We start from the raw sequence: 19,946 nt of genomic DNA on the forward strand, positions 1-19,946 counted from the left end.
TTGTGCTGGCTCCCCTAAATTCTGCATGAACCTATGTTGTCCATTTAAATTTTAGTTTGTCATTTTTCACCAAGCAGCTGTCACTTTGTAATGCCTCACTGTGACGACAGCGCAGAAGAAACAATGCTGACAAGTGACTCTACAGAAAATATTTCACCAGTATAACAATTATTTACTGAAGAGAGCTAAGACAGTAAAAGTGTTTGATATGAAGGCATCTCTCAAATAAATAGGACAAATTAATGGCTGAATATGTCACAACGGCAAGAAGTCATTAAATATACGAACTATTACCTTGTCTTTCCTTCCTCAATTAAAGGTCCCCTTTGAGACCTTGTTGTACTTTAGCATGATAGCAACAATATTTCAACATTATGGCTACTTTAACTCTACTTATTTTATGAAAAGAGACCCAGCAAATCCTCACATCTGAGACAGGGTAAGAGAAGTACTATAAATGGGACTGAACGAGCTTCCGTAAGTCATAATAAAGCAGGCAAAATAGTTGGCAAAAGAGGAAAGATGAAGTCATTGGTGTGGAAGAGGTTCAGCTATTGAAGACTGGATCAACTTCAGGTGTTGGTGAGTTGTTAAATGTGCAAGCAAGGAGCTGACCAGCAGCAGGAACACATCAAATCTGTCCACCATCTGAAGCAAATCACCTCCACAGAATAATCTGAGAGCCTGAAAATAAGGCACCATGGAAGTTTAAAACAGCCTGTCCCTAAAGCAACATCACCACCATCCCACATGTGTTTTCAGTGTTGTTCACTTTTGTTTGTATATAAGGGCTGAATATTGATTTTCTTTTATTTGATGATTTATATCTAAATTATATATAGGTTTATAGGAGAAGGCTTCAGACTTGGCAAACTCATTTTTCAGAACTTAGTCGGTACAGACAAGTGTTGTGGGCATTCTCTGCAGTTTTTCTGTCTTGTATACTGTTCATATCGAATGATATATCAACCAAAATTAAGAAATATATTGTGATATATATTTTGACCATATCGTCCCGCCTTAAGTCTGTGTCCAATAATTATATCATGTTCTTTGTGATTCAATGAAAATTAAGTTGAAGCTGGTGAAGGTGCAGGAACTGTGTGGCGTGTGAAACAGCACTCTAGTGGGTGGTTTCTGACGCAATGTCAAAGTCAGCTATCTAATGCAATAACAACACTATGATTTTAATTTCCATGTTTTCCTAACTGCACATCTGAGAGAGCTAATGCAGCAAACTGACAGGAGGAAACAAGCCTTGTATGAAGTAGAGTAAAGGAAAGCAAAAACTAGAAAACTGGGACTGAGAAATGGCAAAATCATGTAATTTTGGTGCACATTCTCCTGTTCTTTGAGCACCGGTTGCAGAGAGCAGTGAGTCAAAGTATGAAGAGCCAATGCACATCAATCATTCAGTAGATAATGTAGGTACTTACAAAAAAAAAAAAAAAAAAAGGCCCTTAGGAATACATGTCAGTTGTAACAGAGTCCTGTGAGAGTTAAAGTGTAGGACAAAGAATTATCAACATGAGAGGGATTGGAGAATCAACCATCCTATACAATAGTCAGCAGTGTTGCTGTGAAAACACCAGCCAGCTATGTGTCAGACCCCTACTTCATAGCGCAGCAAAACCTTTAAGCGTGTTCTGACATGTCTGTGCTTGGCCTCAACACTGCGTTTTGTAACAGGTCTCTTTGGTTCAATCATGTCATCATATGTTTTGCTCAACTTTGTGTGTTGGTTGGTTCTTTAACACTCTGTAAGATCATTAAACATTAATGGTTTGTTTCATTCAAGAGTCTTCAATCAGTTACTGAGATTTTGATCTCCTATATGAACTTTAAAATTACTAGTGTCAGTGAAGATAAAGAACCAATATGACTGTATTTGACACATACAGTTGGCAAACTATGAGGCTGAAAAATAAAATAAATAAAACAAGAAGTGGCAAAAGCTGCAGGTTTTTTAATGACCATTTGAGGATGGCTCCAAAGGGAAGTCAATTCTTATATCCATGTTAAAATGACCAAGCTTGCAGCAGAAATAAAGCTGTTAAGGCTAGTACACAAAATGGTTTTGCTCTCAATAGCTAATTTCCTCAATTATGGCAACTGTCCAGGGTAAATTCTTATATAATTACCTGCTGAAACATTCTTCAGGCCTAAATTTCTGAAAATTTTAAAGACTGCTGCTTTTGACAGGTACATGAGGATATGCTTCCCACAACTTGGTACACAGGCAAGTCCTGCTCCACACTCTAGTCACACACTGGCAAGAGGGCAATCACGGAGCTGCCTGATCTGACCTTCAACTGCTTTTAAGAAATATAAGGGGTGACGTCAGTGTGACAACGGTCATCTGTATTTGCATTCTGTGGTAAGGTATCAGAGTTCTACCTGGTTATACAGCACACTGATTCTAATGGAGTTTAATGCAACCCCTGCTTTTCCCTCTCTCCTAGGTCAAATCTCAAATGGAATATATTAAAGCGATTGAGAACAAGATGCAAACCCTAACCCTGTGGAACCACTGTAAACAACTGAATGAAACACATAACTACATTCAACTAGGTGTCAGCTGGTTTCAGATCTTTATGTTTGCTTCTCTTCCTCTCTTTGTGCTCAAAGACCCGGTGTTTTAATACAACCCAATTAAGCTACTCTCATTTACATGTGTTCCTGTTTCTGTGGGCAGACAATGGAACAACTATGAAATAATGACTTAAACAAAGGCCACATAAATTTCCAGTTCTTCAGATGCAAGATACTCAGATACTCACATCTAATAGTGGCACATCTGGGGGGGGGGGGGGGGGGGGGGGGGGTTAGCCATATTTGCTGTAAACCACACAAACCATAAGTCATAGATAACAGACACTACTCGCGTGTAGGTGAGGTTTAGTGGTAACATTCGAGCAGGTCATGCTTCCTCAAAGTTCACTGTCCTGACATCCCGCTTTGTTCTACAATTGTTAATTTTTAGCCTGCTGTTCTCAAGAAAAAAAACAAACAAACAAACAAACCAAAAAAAAAAAAAAAAAAAAAAAAAAAAAACACGTTCATTAAAATATACCAAGAAACACAAACAGGGGAACAACTTGACTAAACCTACCGGGGGCCCACCCTCAAATGCAACTGAGGCACTCATCTTTTAAGTTGAACATCATCAGTGCTGTCAAACAAGTCCGTTTAAACTAGAGATTTTAAAGACAGTTCCATTTAATGTTGCCTGAGCTAAAAATGTGTCGGAGCGACACAAATGTATGCAGTTTGATGGCAGCACTCTCAGGGGATCTTGGTCTTATTGATTTGATATTCACATCTAAGTCAAAGTTTGAACTTAGTCTTTCAAAGAGGAAACAGAAACTTACTCTTCACATTTGCTGTGCTTTATGGCAAATACCTGTTGTATGAATGAAAATGCTATTGTCCTATTTATCACTCACAAATATGGAGGACAACGATGTCAAAGTTACTTCCACAGCTTTTCAATTAATTAACTGTGATGATGTCCCATCTAAAGCTTTTGAGAAAACCTTGGTATGGTTTGAATTATGAGCTTGAAGACAGTGTGTAGTGTAGTTGCTCTCACTGCACAAAACTGTAGTGGCTCTGTGTCTTCTGTGCTCTTTTATGCAACACTTCACATTTCATGTAATGCATAAATTAGCATTCAATACCAATAAACACCACCTGATGTGAACAGTATTGCACAGACATTGAAAGTTATGTTGATCAGTTCAGGCGCATTCGATGAAAAAAATGACAACACACAAAAATGGCCATATATATTGATCACGCATGGACTTCCATTGGCCCTAATGTCTGCCCAAAGAAATGACCAAAGTAATCAGGCAGAGAAAAGAAATGTGACCACCAGATCATTTTCATAAGAACCTAAAACATGTCTGTGCATTTCTATGTGCCAAATCAAAGAAGTAAAGTTTGTATTCCACCCAAACCAGGGCCGGACTTACACTGAGCTGGTAGTAGGTCCACTCCTTTGGGATCAGAGCAGGCCTGTACTGTACTGTGTCTCAGCTAATGTACAGCTGTTATATAAACACACTGGATATAATTCAACAGCACAGAAGTCACATTACTGCCAGCAGCAGCTCTCTGCAGGTTCTTAACACAGACCACCATCAAAAGCATTTAAACAACGTGGCGTTTCCCTGCTGCCGTAAACAAAATGTCGAGGAACACCAAAGTCAAACAGGCATTTCCTTCAACGGCGACTCCCACAAAGTTACTCAGCTGCCCCCTCACCACGTTACAGGACATTTTATCGGCCGCAGAGCCCGTTAAAGTTAGAGGTGACTGGCTGCTGCTCATCTTTCTCCGGTGACACCGTTCTTCCGCATTGCTCAGCAGCGGAGCGCCGGGCTGAAAACAGACTCAGCGCGGACACCGGAGTCGACTTTGGCAAAACAATACTGACATTCATACACAACTAACCCGGTTTCTGCGGCAGCTACCGACCAGTTAGCCCAGTTAGCGTCCTGGTGGAAGTTTAGCAGCAGCTCGGGTGCTTCGTGTGGAGTCCACGCCCTCACAGTGAACTCCGTCCGAGCTGCAGGAACAGCTCACAGCAGAGCCCGACAGGCCGGAGAGCAGCCGGATCTTCCCCCCGGCGGAAAGAGCTCCGTGAACCCGAATAAAAACACCAGTAACACACAGCCGACCTTCTCAAGGCGAAGTGACCGAAGTGACACCTGGAGCGTTTCGCTTACCTCGCTTAGCTTTCGAGGAAATCACGACGAGAGGTCTAAATGAATCCAAAGTGCCCCCCCACCAAAAAAAGTGAAACTTCTTGATCCCAAAAATTCTGGGAGCGTTTGCGGGCGGTGACGTCACGCCGCCGGATTCCAGGCGTTGTGAGTCGAAGTGGAGAGGTTTGCCCATGTAAGGCAGCAGGCCAGCCCAGACACACACAGACACACACAGACACACACACCAGGCCAGACACAGACACACACAGACACACACACCAGGCCAGACACAGACACACACAGACACACACACCAGGCCAGACACAGACACACACAGACACACACACACCAGGCCAGCCCAGACACACACAGACACACACACCAGGCCAGACACAGACACACACAGACACACACACCAGGCCAGACACAGACACAGACACACACACCAGGCCAGACACAGACACACACACCAGGCCAGACACAGACACAGACACACACAGACACACACACCAGGCCAGCCCAGACACACACAGACACACACAGACACACACACCAGGCCAGACACAGACACACACAGACACACACACCAGGCCAGACACAGACACACACACCAGGCCAGCCCAGACACACACAGACACACACACCAGGCCAGACACAGACACACACACCAGGCCAGCCCAGACACACACAGACACACACACACACACACAGACACACACACACACACCAGGCCAGACACAGACACACACAGACACACACCAGGCCAGACACAGACACACACACACACACACACACACACACAGACACACACCAGGCCAGACACAGACACATACCAGGCCAGCCCAGACACACACACACACACCAGGCCAGACACAGACACACACAGACACAGACACACACAGACACACACCAGGCCAGACACAGACACACACACCAGGCCAGACCAGACACACACCAGGCCAGACACACACACGCACCAGGCCAGACACAGACACACACCAGGCCAGACACAGACAGATACACACCAGACCAGACACAGACACACACCAGGCCAGACACACACACACACACACCAGACCAGACACAGACACAGACACAGACACACACAGACACACACCAGGCCAGACACAGACACACACAGACACACACACATACACACCAGGCCAGACACAGCTACACACACCAGGCCAGATACAGACACACACAACAGGCCAGACACAGCTACACACACCAGGTCGGACACAGATACATACACCAGGCCGGACACAGACACACACACCAGGCCGGACACAGCTACACACACCACACCAGGCAAGACACAGACTACACACACCAGGCCAGCTCAGATACACACACTAGGCCAGACACAGACACACACACACCAGGCCAGACACAGACACAGACACACACACCAGGCCAGCTCAGATACACACACCAGGCCAGACACAGACACACACACCAGGCCAGACACAGACACACACACCAGGCCAGCTCAGATACACACCAGGCCAGACACAGACACACACACCAGGCCAGCTCAGTTACACACCAGGCCAGCTCAGATACACACACTAGCCCAGACACAGACACACACCAGGTCAGATACAACAGACTGCACACACCAGGCCAGACACAGCTACACACACCAGGCCAGACAGAGACACACACACCAGGCCAGACACAGCTACACGCACCAGACCAGATACAACAGACTACACACACCAGACCAGATACACCAGACTACACACAACAGGCCAGACAGAGACACACACACCAGGCCAGATACAACAGACTACACACACCAGACCAGATACAACAGACTACACACACCAGACCAGATACAACAGACTACACACACCAGACCAGATACAGCAGACTACACACACCAGACCAGATACAGCAGACTACACTGCTGTATTGGAGTACCCGGAGGAAACCCACGCCAACCAAGGGAAAACGTGCAAACTCCACACAGAAAGGACCCAGGCTGGGAACCAAGCCTGCGACCTTCTTGCTGTGGGGCAACAGTACCCGAAATGCAGAAACAATATTACAATATTTTGTTTTACCACTTCATTTCAAACAAACTCCTGTAAACTTTAATCCATATCTGTCTGATTATATTAGTGAAACTTTACATAAGTCAGGTCACATAGGCATGCTGCTTTGCAAACACAAGTTTTGTGTGCGGTGTCCAAGAACATGCAGGACGTTCTGAGCTACTACATGTCACCAGCAAGCTTTTTCCTTGTAGAACTATGATTTTCAGTCAGATCAGTTGATTCTTGTTGAATCTTAGATAGCAACATTTAATGTTATTTGGGGCTATTTTCTACATAGACACACAGGCCCTAATAAAAAAAAAAACAGCCCATCAGCTGTTGGACTGCGAGGCAGTGGCTAAAAAATAAGCAGTGTATCAGTACTAAACCATTCATTCAATGTGAAACAGCACACGCTCTGCAGCATTCAGATTCAATCACTGTGCTGCCTGTTGCAGTTCTCCAGTGCACTGTTATGCACTGCTTATCCTGTAGAACAGTTAGGAAGAACTGTCTGTGACTTCTTTATTTAGTTTAATCTGCATCTGCAGGCTGAGTTTGGTTGAAATAAATACTACTTACGATTATTATATTATTGATCCAAATATTGATATTGGATATTTTTAGTTTTTTTCCAATCACAGTTTGTTCCCCCTCTATTTATGGGTTAACCAGCATGCACCGCATATGTGAGCAAGGTCTTAGTGTTGTTGTCACAGTCAACAGTTTGTGCATCATGGTTTCTGGGGTAGGGGTCAAGAGCAGTGCATCTTATCCTGTATATTTTAAAAGTGCTTTACGATTAGAACACATTAAAATGAATATATAGGTATACTGTACTTTCAGTATTTTTGCAATATTTGGATAGAGCATAAGATCTGAAAACAAAACATTGATTAACACCTCACAAAAGTAATGTGGACAATTTTAGCTATAAACTATAACTATAAATATGGAGCAGATATAGAACAGCACTGGCATTCACTTGGAATTTATGCTGGATAGGTTGTTGTGCAGTGGGTTAATCAGGGTTTTTTCAGGATCCATAGCGTCGCAATAAAGCTATTCAACATACAATCAAATCAATGAAATAATAGTTGATGAAACACAGCAGAGATGTTATTTACATGCATCAGTTTGGAAGCCATAACACATTAGATTCTTTTTTTTTTTACCAGGTGTTGTCACAGCAGGTAAAGCAGAAGTGTAGATTACATCAATGATGGCTCCGTTTGATGGACTGTATGCTACATTTGAGCCATACTAATTCCATTATGCTCTTATGTAAATAGGAGTATTGTGTACACCTGTGTTTCTCTTGCGTTAACATGGTTGCAGTGACAGCTATCTGAAGCATCTCTGGCAACATCAAGGTAATCCTACTGCTAATACTATTACTTATACTGGTAAAATATTTCATGAAATACTATTTATTGGTGCACTATCTGAACACGTTCTGCTTCATAATGGCTGAATATTCATTATCCTCTGAATCACCTGTATTTGGACTGGTTCTGCTGCTTCTCATTTCTCAGAGCTCAAACATGTTTGATATAAGCAAACCATTATGAAACGTGCAACAAAGCTTTTGCTTCATGTGGGCTTTTGCCTGACCTCACTGATCTGTTCCATGCAAACTAGACAATTACTGTACATGCTTGTGATTTCATGCAAATATGATAACTGCTTTTTCACCACTGATTCTGTTCTCATAGCTGTACCTCTGCTATCCATCATAACCCTGACATTGTATGTCTTCTGTATATGCAAATGGGGGGACATTTAAATATAGTCTATACTATTCTCTAAACATTATGAGTAACAGAAAGATAGATGTAATTAATTATTCCTTTTTAGTGGAGTTGATTTCATTCTTTTTAAAGGCCATGCATTCACTTTGAGCCTAGTCTTTTCAGTGATGATTTTTACTTTACTGCAACTGATTACATTGTGCTCCAAGCAGTGAATTTTTTTTTTCAGCGTGCATGAAGAAAGCATAAACAGTGCAGATCGAGCACGCTGATAAAAACCAAACAATTTGAGCTATTTTAGTGTCTTACCCATGCGTCCCCTCATCTCAAAGTTCCAGGGCACACTGAAAAAGGTAATCTCATTTGTAATGTGTGACAGCTTATTTGCAAGTGTGTACACTGGCAATTTTTTAATGGGCCCGGCAGTGATTCTTCTCCTTCCACTCTTAAAGCTGATTTCAAAAAGACACCCTGGAACAGTTTAGACGACACATGCCATCGCCTGTGAACTTGAGTTATCAATCAAAACCCAATTAACATGCTCGGTTAGAGGAAATCAGGGGCTCTTTGATGTTCAGCAGTTAGCAAATGTAGCAACGCATGTCACTGATATGATGGGTTTCAATTTTATCCTCCACTGTACCACAACATGTAAAAAGAAATATGGTCACAGGGTCCACCACAACAGATCACTTGCACCGGAGATATGGTTGAGGTTTCATCCAACCTCAGCACATTTTTTAACGTAACTCATTTTAATACAGAGAATAAATATAGCACAGAAGGGAAAGTCAGAGAAAACAACCTTGCCTAGCATATTTTGTGTTTCAATTGTTCCAGCATCGGATATCCTGTTTTATTTGCTGGATGTTACACTGTCTTCTCCCCCACACCACTTCCTCTGAAGTAGGTAAACCTCAAACATAATACAGAACACAGCAGCTGCACTGTTCATGTGTACTTCCTCATTAAAGTGTGACTGAAAACGTGTGTTTTGTACCTACAGATAAATAAGAAAACAAGAAAGTGATTGTCTTCTTAATGCAAACCTTGTTTCAAAAAGGCCCAGTTATCAGGAGTCTGTGGCTGACGATGACACAGTTGATATGATCCAGCTTATCCCCTGACAAGTGAAATTTCAATCAGTTCAACTAATGTGTTTGTCCATTTGTAGATAATACTATTTGATATATCCTTCTAATCATTGTCAGAAGACTGACAGGTCCTGGTGCTTTGCAAAAAAACAAAACAAAAAAACACCACCACCACAGAAATCTTAGTTTTAAAAAGGGAACATAGAAAAACAAAAATGTATCTGGGAACTAAGTATGTTCTGTTAATTAGACCTGAGATAGAAGAAATTAGTCTGCAAGCACAACCATATTACAGAGAGTCATGCCAAATAATGAAGAACAAAAGTAGGAGACAGGCAGACTCACTACAAAAACAATGTCCCAAGGCTACTAATCAAACAACTCCCAATCTAGATCTAGACCTCAGATTACACTAATGAATTCTAATTCTTATGTTTTAGCATGTAAATGTGTATGAAAATAGCAGACAGAGACAAGCCGTGCCTACAGCAAAGGTTCTGGCATAAATGATCCATGCATGTACAGTATGCTTAATGCAACACCTTTGAAGCCTTTGGAAAGTGGAAGGATTTTTGTTACTGTATCCTCAATTAAGTTTTCTGGCATTTTATTTATTTATTTATTTATTTATTTTTCAATGAACGCTATCTACTTTCCTACCTTGGAGAAAAATTTATTGACTTTGTTACTCAGCAACAACAGAACAGTTGAGTATTTGTCTCCATCAACCAAAAACCTGGACAACAAATGCAGCAAACCAAGACCTGTTTTACACAATGTGTTGGCAGTAACAAAGCAATTATTCAAAAGAAGAAATAACTGGAGCGAGCTCACTAAATGAACCCTACCCTTGACAACTTAAAAGGTTCTGATTTTTGTATTTAAATCAAATATTTACTGTAGGAGACAGACTTAGCTTGTCCAAGTGTTGGAGGTGGGGAGGTCAGGGGTGTTTCTTCACGTAGGAATAAGTTATTGTTTGGGCTGGTATTTCATGGGTTTCACTATGTAGCATGAGTGATGTGAAGTTACATTTTATGTCTAAGTTTTGCTAAAACCACAAGTGGTAGTTTCAGGGCAACAGTATTTTATTAAAACACAATGAAACAGCAGGTTTGTGCATTGACACACCAAGTAGATGAGACAAAGTCTGACAGAGTTGGTCATAGTAGATCAAATATAGATATAACAGAGTGTACTTAAACAAGAAGGCGTATTGTTATTATGGAATCCAGCTTCTGTGTGAAAGAATGGGGGTTTTTTTTAAACCTTGAAAAATATTCTTATTTTAATGCTTCAAACATTCATTTCACCTCACATTGTCCAAGTAAGAAAACCGTATGAGTGATTGAGTGATGTTTTCTTCAATGTCACAAAGCAAGACTGTAATTCAGTAATTAAATTGGAACTTAATATTTTTCTCTTTTTTTTTTTTTTGCTAAGTCTAAAAGCTTTTAATTGTCACACCTGTCGTCCAAAGATAAGTATTCTCTTTTTCGCAACATTTTCAAGCCAGGTTTGTTCTTTGTACTGAGTATCTTCTGTTTTTACTTAAATAAGCATAGTAACACAGTGTGAACAGTAGAATCAACGGCTGAATCTTCTCCAGCACAAACTAAACGTTTGATTTCAGTGAATATTCACTGATGCTTTCCTTTTTAAGCTCATGATGCAAGGATCCTCAACGTTTTCTTGACTTCTTCACATATGAAGTAAGAACAATGAGTGGACCACCACGAACATCTTATCGTGAGCCAAGCTGACATTCCTGTGATGTGAAACAACAAACTTAAAGGGGAGACAATCCAAAAAATTTCAGGGCATGATTGGCTTGGAGTTTTTGCAGAGAACTTTTAAACAACAACAAAAAAAAAATCTTAAATTTGTCATTTAAAAAAAAAATTGGATTTCTAGCTTTAAAAAGACAAAGCAACATATTTTAACAAGTTGGTAGTATGTATCTATCATGTTTGATTAAAAAAGCCTACAGAATCTGGTGGTTTCCCTGCAGCATCAAATAACATCAATTATTCATACACTGTCCATCTACAGCAAAACAACAACAAAGCTGGAAGTAAATCTACTCAAGTAATTTGCCAGTAATTGATATAAAGTCACCAATAGAAAATCAAATACCTTTCTTCTTCTGAGTGTTGAGTGACATTTCCTGAAAAACCAAAGTTGGATACACAACATGCCGAGGGTTGGCAAAATAGTATGTGACGACATGGAGGGTTTGGGCAAGTGCAGGACGACACCAGGCGACACCAGGATGACGCAGAAATAAGGAGCAATACACACCACTGTGAATTGGAATTTGATCTTTCTTTGTCACGCATTTCCAAAGAATCATGTTTGCTGAAATAATGACACAAAAATCACATCTGAACACCTCTGACAGATTTTTTCCTCAGTGAGTTTGCCCTGAAAAAAGACAATCCTGGAAAATCTATGATAAAGCTGTCACTTCCAATCATCTCTTATATGTAGCCTGGGCCTCTCTCAGAAGTATATTTTCTTCGCCACTTTACAAATGCCAGCTAATGCAAAGCATGAGATTAGGTATTTGTGACCTTTATTAGAGCTGATAGAAGGCGCTGTGGACACCTGGGAGCTCCATGTTGGCACAACAAAGGCTAGTACTGGAGGTGGATTACAGATATGAAGTGATAACAGGTGGGAGAAAATCATAAGCAAGCTTTCTCCTTTTCTGATGCGATAATTACCTGCAGTTGACTGTCTCTGAACAGTTATCACTCACACTAATGACCTGGAATTGCCTCAGGAATCAGTAGTTTTTTTTATGGGAAGTCTGAGATTTCAATTTTCTAAACGATGAAAACTATTTATGTGACGTTGGCCGATTGACAGATTGATTGATTAATGATGTATTATTTCAGGCTGTTTCTGAAGCTCTGTGAGGGTTACATTTCAGTGCAATGTTTTCCCTGAAAAAGAAGAGAGGTGTTAAATTCCTCTTTAGACAATGCTGGCTCACTGTTTCCAGATTTCAGACCTCTCTTTCAGATCCTTCTGATATGAATCACTGCAAGATTTGTTGTAGAGAGCGAGGCTGCTGAGAATCATTCGTTTTACACTTCCAAGGGAATGGCCAAGCCAGAAAGATGAAGTATGTCGAAACTCAAAAAAAGGAGGAAACAAATAAAATAAAAATAAACACTTCATGAAATTGAATCAAGTTTGCACGTTCAAGGTTGTGGCAAAAACTGGTCCCATTTTAAAGAATTTGGCTGATCCCTCTTTTGTTAATTTAATGCAGGCTGAAATTACATCAGATGACAGCATAATCCAACATCATTCTCAACATCAAAATGTGTGTGACTCTGTTTGGCCTGGGGCTGGCGGCAGCACAGCCTCTGTAACGACATGATATGGATTACACTTTGCTAACCGACCTTGCCCACTTCTCATTTTTTATGTCTGCCTGTCGAACACAGTGGTGACCGCATGCATCCCATTGGTGCTGAATAAAACCCAAATATCCCTCTGATGATTAAGGTCACTCATACACTGCTGTACAGAAGCCATCTTTTCATAAGCCCCACAGGGTGGGAGAAGTGTGGGGTGGATGGGTGGGTTGACAAATTGGACGCCAGTCACCCTTGATGTTTATATTGACATTTCTATTTAGCAACATCCAGGTTCTTGCTGTGTCTTGGTGGTCACCCTTGACATTAAGAGGACAATAGAGTAATCAAAGTTTTCCTCTGAAGCAGTATGACCTGTTGTTGGCTTTCATTTGTGTTTCAGTGCTGAGCCTTAAGCTGCTTCAGGTTTATCCCTGGATCACCGGGATCTGAGGGCTCACTGGTCATTTGCCGTCAGTAACCCAAGAGCTCAGATTGTAAGGACCGCTTTATTTTCTGAAATTTGATGGAAATGTGTTGGACTAATTTGGCTTTAGCAGGATTGGCTGAATATTAGTCCACTCATCCAGTGGATTATCCCGTGGCTGCAATGAACATACTGTTCGTGGACAGATCTGTCAAACATCCATATGTATATCTCATTTCCCTCTAATATTTAGTTCCTCTTTTATAAGTGGTCGTTCTGATATTTTCATATTTTTATTTTTTTTTGTAATGTTGACAGCACACACCCGACACACAGTAACGCTGTGCAGCATGTAGTGCTGTTAATAGTATGAGCTTTGAGAGCTCTTACCCTGCTGAGGTGAGCTTATCAGCACAGACAGCATGTGTATTCATTTAATCTGAGTTTAACATCAGGTGTCAAGTATGATAACACTCTGATACACATGCATACAGAAAACTGTTTTTACAGTAACACTATGGATTCACGTGCAGGATAGTGGCTTATCAGTGGTGAAATGTTTTGCTTTCCCAAAAAGAGAGAATAAAAATGATAACATTCATGACATGCAACTGCACTCTACATGGCGGATGCTGGCCCCAAAAATCCTTCAACATCGATTTTACATTTTTTAAAATGTTGCTTTACAGTTTTTCAGGATTTTTTTCCTTCCTAATTTTCTCTCCGGCAGCCACATTACTGACCTTCCTATTGGCTGTGGCAGGTTGAAGTGACAGCTGGCATGATGTAATAACACCCCCTCCACTAGACAAGTTATAAAGAGCAATATCTAGTGCCATGGATTGAGATAAGCTTAGGTAGATTAATGCTCTAGGACACTGAAATGTTGTTGTATAAAAGCTCTGTTTATAAAACAATGTGTGGTTGCTGTATAGGACAGACTCTGATCTAGCAGCTGGCCTGAGCTCCATGAGTTTCTCCACGTGAAAGGCACCACTGGTCTTTGGTTTGTGCTCCTGTGGCTTAATGGGATTTTTGACTCTTCATTCAAATGAATTATATATAGAAGAACTGGGATTATTTTACAGGCTGTTTAATTTCACCCCCCGCCCCCTCCCCCTCCCCCCCCAAAAAAAAACCTCAGCTTGCCTCATGGTTTTAGCATTCATGGAAAAGTAGAAAAGTGGAGCAACTGAGTGCTACAATCAATGAATGCTAGAGTGCAGGCGGCCTATCAGCTCAGAGAGTCAGAGATGCCCTGTGGACCGTTTCACTGACATGAAGCGTGCTCAGTCGACTTGACTCACTTCAGCCCTGCTGCCGTGCCCGCCTTTCCAGAAGTGTTCCCATCCTGCCGAAGAAAAACAGACACAAGACTTCAACAGAGCTACTCCACCACCACGAGACACAGATTTGGTGCCCTTCTGCACCGAAGACGGTTTCATCCCTCCAAGCTTTAGCTGCCGCTCAGGGGGGGAGGATTGGGCACCAGTCACACTCTGCATCCTGGATCATCTCAGCTACTTCCCAGACAAATAAAACAGTAGGAGTGGGGGGAGGGGGGGGGGTTTGCCGAGCTCTGGATCTCACTGTCATCTGGTAGAAAAGTTGATTGATCTCTGTGGCTGGAAAACGCTAAAAAGACCTTTGGAGCAGCAGAGGAGGCCACTTCACTTCCAGAACTGGGCTCACGGCTTTCAATTCAAGGCTCAGCACTGCCTGATCCATCTGATTCCCCGTACAGATCCCATCATGCCTCACTCCTTCCAGCTGAAAAAAGGTGAGATTTCTTTTTTTTTATGTCAATTTCTCACTCGATGATAACGAATTTTTCACGAGGAAATTTGAAGATGTTTTAAGACTTTACATATCAATGTCTCTGTGGATATAATGTTTGTTATATTATATATAAGGACAGAAAGCTTTGCCCAGTAAGAACATGTGTCAAAATCTGAGGGGAAAAAAAAACAAAAAAATCTTGATCAGTACATAAAATTGTGTCTTTATTATTCTTAGCGAGGGAAGTGCAGAGTAACTGGAGCAACCCACATTCCTACAGCACCACACACACCTCCTGCCACTGAACTAACTTGCTACCACCTGCACTGAAATCAACGATGCCTCTGTATATTTCCCTACTGATATTCTGATGGTTGACTAATCTCTGAGATCAAATCTGTGTATCCCCAAATCACTTGCTCAGTCACAACATTAACAAGTATGCAAAGTAACATTAAAGGATGTGCAGCAGATAGAGGCCCTGATGAGCACAACGGACATCTGATAAGTAAAAACACAATAAATAATGTACTCACTGGCTGATATATGCTATGTAAAAAATATGTAAAACACACATTTGGCATGAGGGGAGATAAAAACTGAGAACTTTTTTTTTTGATTCACGTTTCATTTTCATATAAGGTTTATATATTGATGAATATATGCGTCAGAGACAATGAAAACATATCTTTGAACTAAGTGAAGCTGTGCAGAAAAAGAAAAAAGTCCTTTTTATGTGTGAAGCAGTAGCACACAAACTGGCTGATCCCTCACTGAATGTTAAAGTTTGCAGATCGCTAACGCACGAGGCAATCTGTGTGTTGGCTGCTTGTTTTTCTGTCCAATTCATGCAATGCTATCAAGACACGCAGCACACGAAAATACAGAAATCTTCAAAGTGCAGGTGATATTGAGAGCGTCTGCGCGATCTGTAGCAGATAACAGTCTGCTCCCTCGCACCACCACTTCCACCTGGCATTTCCTGGGCCATACTGACACTTTTATGAAATACACTAAGGAACATCGAGATGTAATATGTTAAATCTTCATTCAAAAAGGCATAAATGTAGATGAGTAAGGCCTGATATTAATATGAGATGATCTGTTTATACCATCAAGCACTCTGACACAAAGTGTGGGAGGTTTCTGCATAATTTAGGAGAGCAAGGATTTCTCTGGACTTTTTGTAGTGACTCTAATAAGAATGAAGCAAGAAAAATCAGTGTCCATTTGTCAACACATGGATAAAAAATGAAAAATGTTTGCTTTTGTTTAAAAACATTTCTTTGTTTGCATATGAAGTTGAAAATTTAATATATTAGGTGTATATTTTTCCATGATATGCTGGAACGATCTTTTCTGTTCTCTCTGTCAGTGCCCAGAGTTTTTTTTTAGTTTTTTGTTGTTGTTTTTTTCTGGTAAGGCAGTTGACTTCTGGGGCTTGGCATGAGATTGCTTTCATCCTTTCCAATCCCATGTTTCCATGTTGGATTTGAATCCATTTACTGCTTTGGCTGAGGGACACCAGAAAAAGCTGATATGAAAATACACCTATATATTAATGGAGGCTGTGAACATTTGATGCAGATGCAATCGCTGTTGAACTAATGCCAGATGCCTCTCATTAAATGAAGTGAGGATGCCCATCTCCAGCCACTGTTGCATTTCTGAAACACTTAAACTGTAAGTGAAGTTATGTGTGGAAGTCATCTTTATAATGAGAAATTTAGCTTTGCTTTGCCCGAGATTACATTCATATTTTAGGATGTCTTTTTAACACAGAGGCAACAGAGATGGAAAGCTGACGAGGTGGATGGACTGTGCGCGCTGTTGCTACTTTGTGCGTGCTTCTTGTTGAACTGTGGCCTGGAGCTAGGTGTGTGTAGTTCCTACTTAACCAGCCCTGTAGGTCCAGTATCAGCAGTTGGTATTAGATGCAGACAGCTACTTTGACCTGGCAGCAGGAGCAATGTAACATGGGAGAATTTGATATAGTTTAAAGCAAAATCAGGCCACAGCATGACGGAGTGCAGGGGCAAGAGAGAGAGTCTGAGCAAGGAGAAAGGGTTTCAGCAGTGAACTGAGGGAATGAGATGAGAGCTCAGACCCCAGTAAAAAAAAAAAAAAAAAAAAAAACATGTCATCGCTCTTTTCTTGCCCTGTTTGTACTTAGCACTTTCAACTAATATGACATTTCGGATGAAACGTGACTGCAAAGTGAAACATATGAGACAGTAAAAAAATTCAAACTGGTTTCACAGGTTTGGGTTTGTCTGTTAATGTCACTGTAAACTTGCTGACAGTGGATTCAACTGCAACAGTGGAAGTACATTTGAAATGTTACTGCTATTGACTAAACAGAGCAACTGGCTCGAAATGACAAATGGTTTATCCGTGCAGAGTTCTGTTTATGTTTTGGTACAGTGTATCAATGGTAATATGAGAATCTTAAAATCAGTGGCTGCCATTTCTAGAGCTGTGTTTGCATGCTTTATCACCAAAGAGCAGAACAGCGTACCAGTTGTCCAGTAATGCTGTGAAAGGAATGAGCTGGAGAACACATGTAGTGTGTAAATTTAAGAAAATATGACATACTGAACAGTAGGGACTGTCTGATGTGACCTAACATGTCAGCGAACTTGTTTATGCCTTCATGGGTTCATTTTGGTTCATTTAAAAGCGTATATAAGTGAAAAGCAATATTTTTGAATAGAAATAGTTTGGCTCAGTTTTCTCAAGTCGGCACCATTTGTAGTTCATGTATTGAAACAGAAGGTTTATTTATTCTTTTGCACTTTCTGAAACGCAGGGAGATGTGGAAGGAGTGCCACTATTTAACTCATCGCCACAGCTCAAATACAACCTATAGATGTTGTGACGGCAGCGCAGGGAATTCCAAATAATGATTCTTATTGAATTATTATTAAGGCGGGCAGTAGAAATAAAAATCACTTGTTTACTATTTGAATCCCTTCTCTCAGACTACGATACCTCTGTATCAGACATCTCTGTTCAAACACCAAACTGAGCGTCAGCAGCAACACATAATATGGCTGATGTGTTGAAAACCTTATAAACCAGATCAAAAAGTCCTGCATCTGTGGACCTGTGAGAGAAAAGAGGAGGACAGACTGATTAGACGGAAGATTTGTGGGGCCAGTAGCTGTGCACCTCTGTTAAACCCTATATCCGGTTTTGTGGAGGTAACAGACGTATCATCCAGCAGATGGCACACTGGCAAGAGACTGCTTCTGGTATGTGTGGAAAATTCCATCAAGTTGTGCTCTTCAGGCTGTGCTATAAGTCCTGAATCTACATGCTTTGACTAAATTGGAATCCAGTCCACTAACACACCTCAGGTCAGACTGTAACCTTAACATGTGCACAGGCAAACGGGTGAACTCAAGGTTGTCCACACAGGCGCACTGCAGAAACTGACTTCAAAGGATTTCTCTGTTTGTTTGCTTGCTTTTTTTGGGGGGGGAATACTAATACATTATTATTATTTCATCATTGTTAACCACTAGAGCTTTAATACTTGTTTTCTTGTTATAAGTCTGTACTTCTTGGTGTAAATGTAAGATGGAGGTATACATAACCTTCAAATACAACAGTAAAGGCTGAGAGACAACAGTTAGGCTTAAAACAGAAAAGACTGCACTGACCATATTCCCAATTACATGAACGGTAGTATATATAATCAGGGGATTCTTCTGAAATAAACGCAAGGCTCTGAAAGTTTATTAACTTTCTGATTTAATAGTGCTGGTAATTTTCCTGTGAGTATCTACCCTGCCCTGAAGGATGAAAGCTAACTTGTAACCTGGAGTTGGGTGCAGGGATACACAACAGCATGCACTGTTGCGTGATTTCACTTCAGAAAAGGACTTGTGTGTTCTCAGTTCTTTTAAAAAGCAAAAGGCAAGCTTCCAAATAAAGCGTGCTCATCACTACCTGCACAGAAAATCTTTTGAAGTCTCATTAGTGAATGTTTCACAACTGTTTCTGACAAATCTTGTTCTTTAACAGACCTTCTAAATAATGCATGTCATACTGTATCTTTTCAATCAACTTTTCAAATGAGCGATCAAAGAAGTGCATAAGGCCATGAGAACTGGCACATTCTTATTGTCACACTATAGCTGTGCCACAATTCAGACCTGCAGTTCTGTTGATGTTTGAGAAAAGGCAACTTTGTCGTGGACAAGAGGAAAAAAAAAAAAAAAAAAAAAAAAAAAAAAGAAGCTTCGGGAATGCACAGAGTTAAAAAAGTGAAACTTAACAATATAAAAAGAAATTCTTTTAAAGAAAGGAACTAAAAAGACCTCTGTAGCTAACAGCATTATCTGTTTGGTGTTACAGCTTGGTTGCATCATGCCTCTCAGAATAAAACTCCACACTCACATCTTTGCTGACAATGAACACTGAAGTTGGCAGAAATTTGCTGTGAAACGAGACAAAAGTGTGCAGTTTATAAAAAAAAAAAAATGAGGCAACCTCCGGGCCTCAGGCTTTTGTCAGTGGGCATTTCTATTCAATGACCTACCATGCACCAAGTGTAGACAATGATACGGCTTACAGATGTTTCACACTGTGTCAGAGGCGTACAGGACTTTTTTTAATGTGCAGCTGTTACTGGCTGGGTTGACCTGAATCACTGTCGCAACTCAGTTTGGCTCTGATTGTTTCTGAACATCTTGCTACCAAGACAAAGAGATCAAGACCTTACTGCCATGACCCCTTCATGGCCTGAATGGAGATGAAGGATTAAGT

At 41.0% G+C, this 19,946-nt stretch overlaps 1 protein-coding gene and 1 long non-coding RNA gene across 7 annotated transcripts in view; both read right to left on the reverse strand.

Moving 5' to 3' along the window:
• The window catches only part of lpp (LIM domain containing preferred translocation partner in lipoma), a 137,077-nt gene extending 132,188 nt beyond the window's left edge, over positions 1 to 4,889 (reverse strand). For 2 of the 6 annotated variants that reach the window (XM_029499519.1, XM_029499522.1), the window contains exon 1: positions 4,734 to 4,889. The gene's annotated coding sequence lies outside the window, so the exon portion shown is untranslated. Of the gene's footprint in view, positions 1 to 4,458; positions 4,670 to 4,733 lie in introns of those variants that run through there. The other 4 variants (XM_029499525.1, XM_029499523.1, XM_029499521.1 and 1 more) reach the window with 4 other exon arrangements.
• Positions 4,890 to 10,965: 6,076 nt separating this feature from the next.
• LOC115042522 (uncharacterized) lies at positions 10,966 to 12,008 on the reverse strand. The gene is made up of 2 exons (XR_003840679.1): positions 11,736 to 12,008; positions 10,966 to 11,367 (listed from the first exon to the last, which is right to left on the reverse strand). It is a non-coding gene; the product is annotated as an uncharacterized LOC115042522 (long non-coding RNA).
• Positions 12,009 to 19,946: the final 7,938 nt, after the last annotated feature.

This window comes from Echeneis naucrates, chromosome 4, assembly GCF_900963305.1.
Source record: "Echeneis naucrates chromosome 4, fEcheNa1.1, whole genome shotgun sequence".
NCBI lineage: Eukaryota > Metazoa > Chordata > Actinopteri > Carangiformes > Echeneidae > Echeneis > Echeneis naucrates.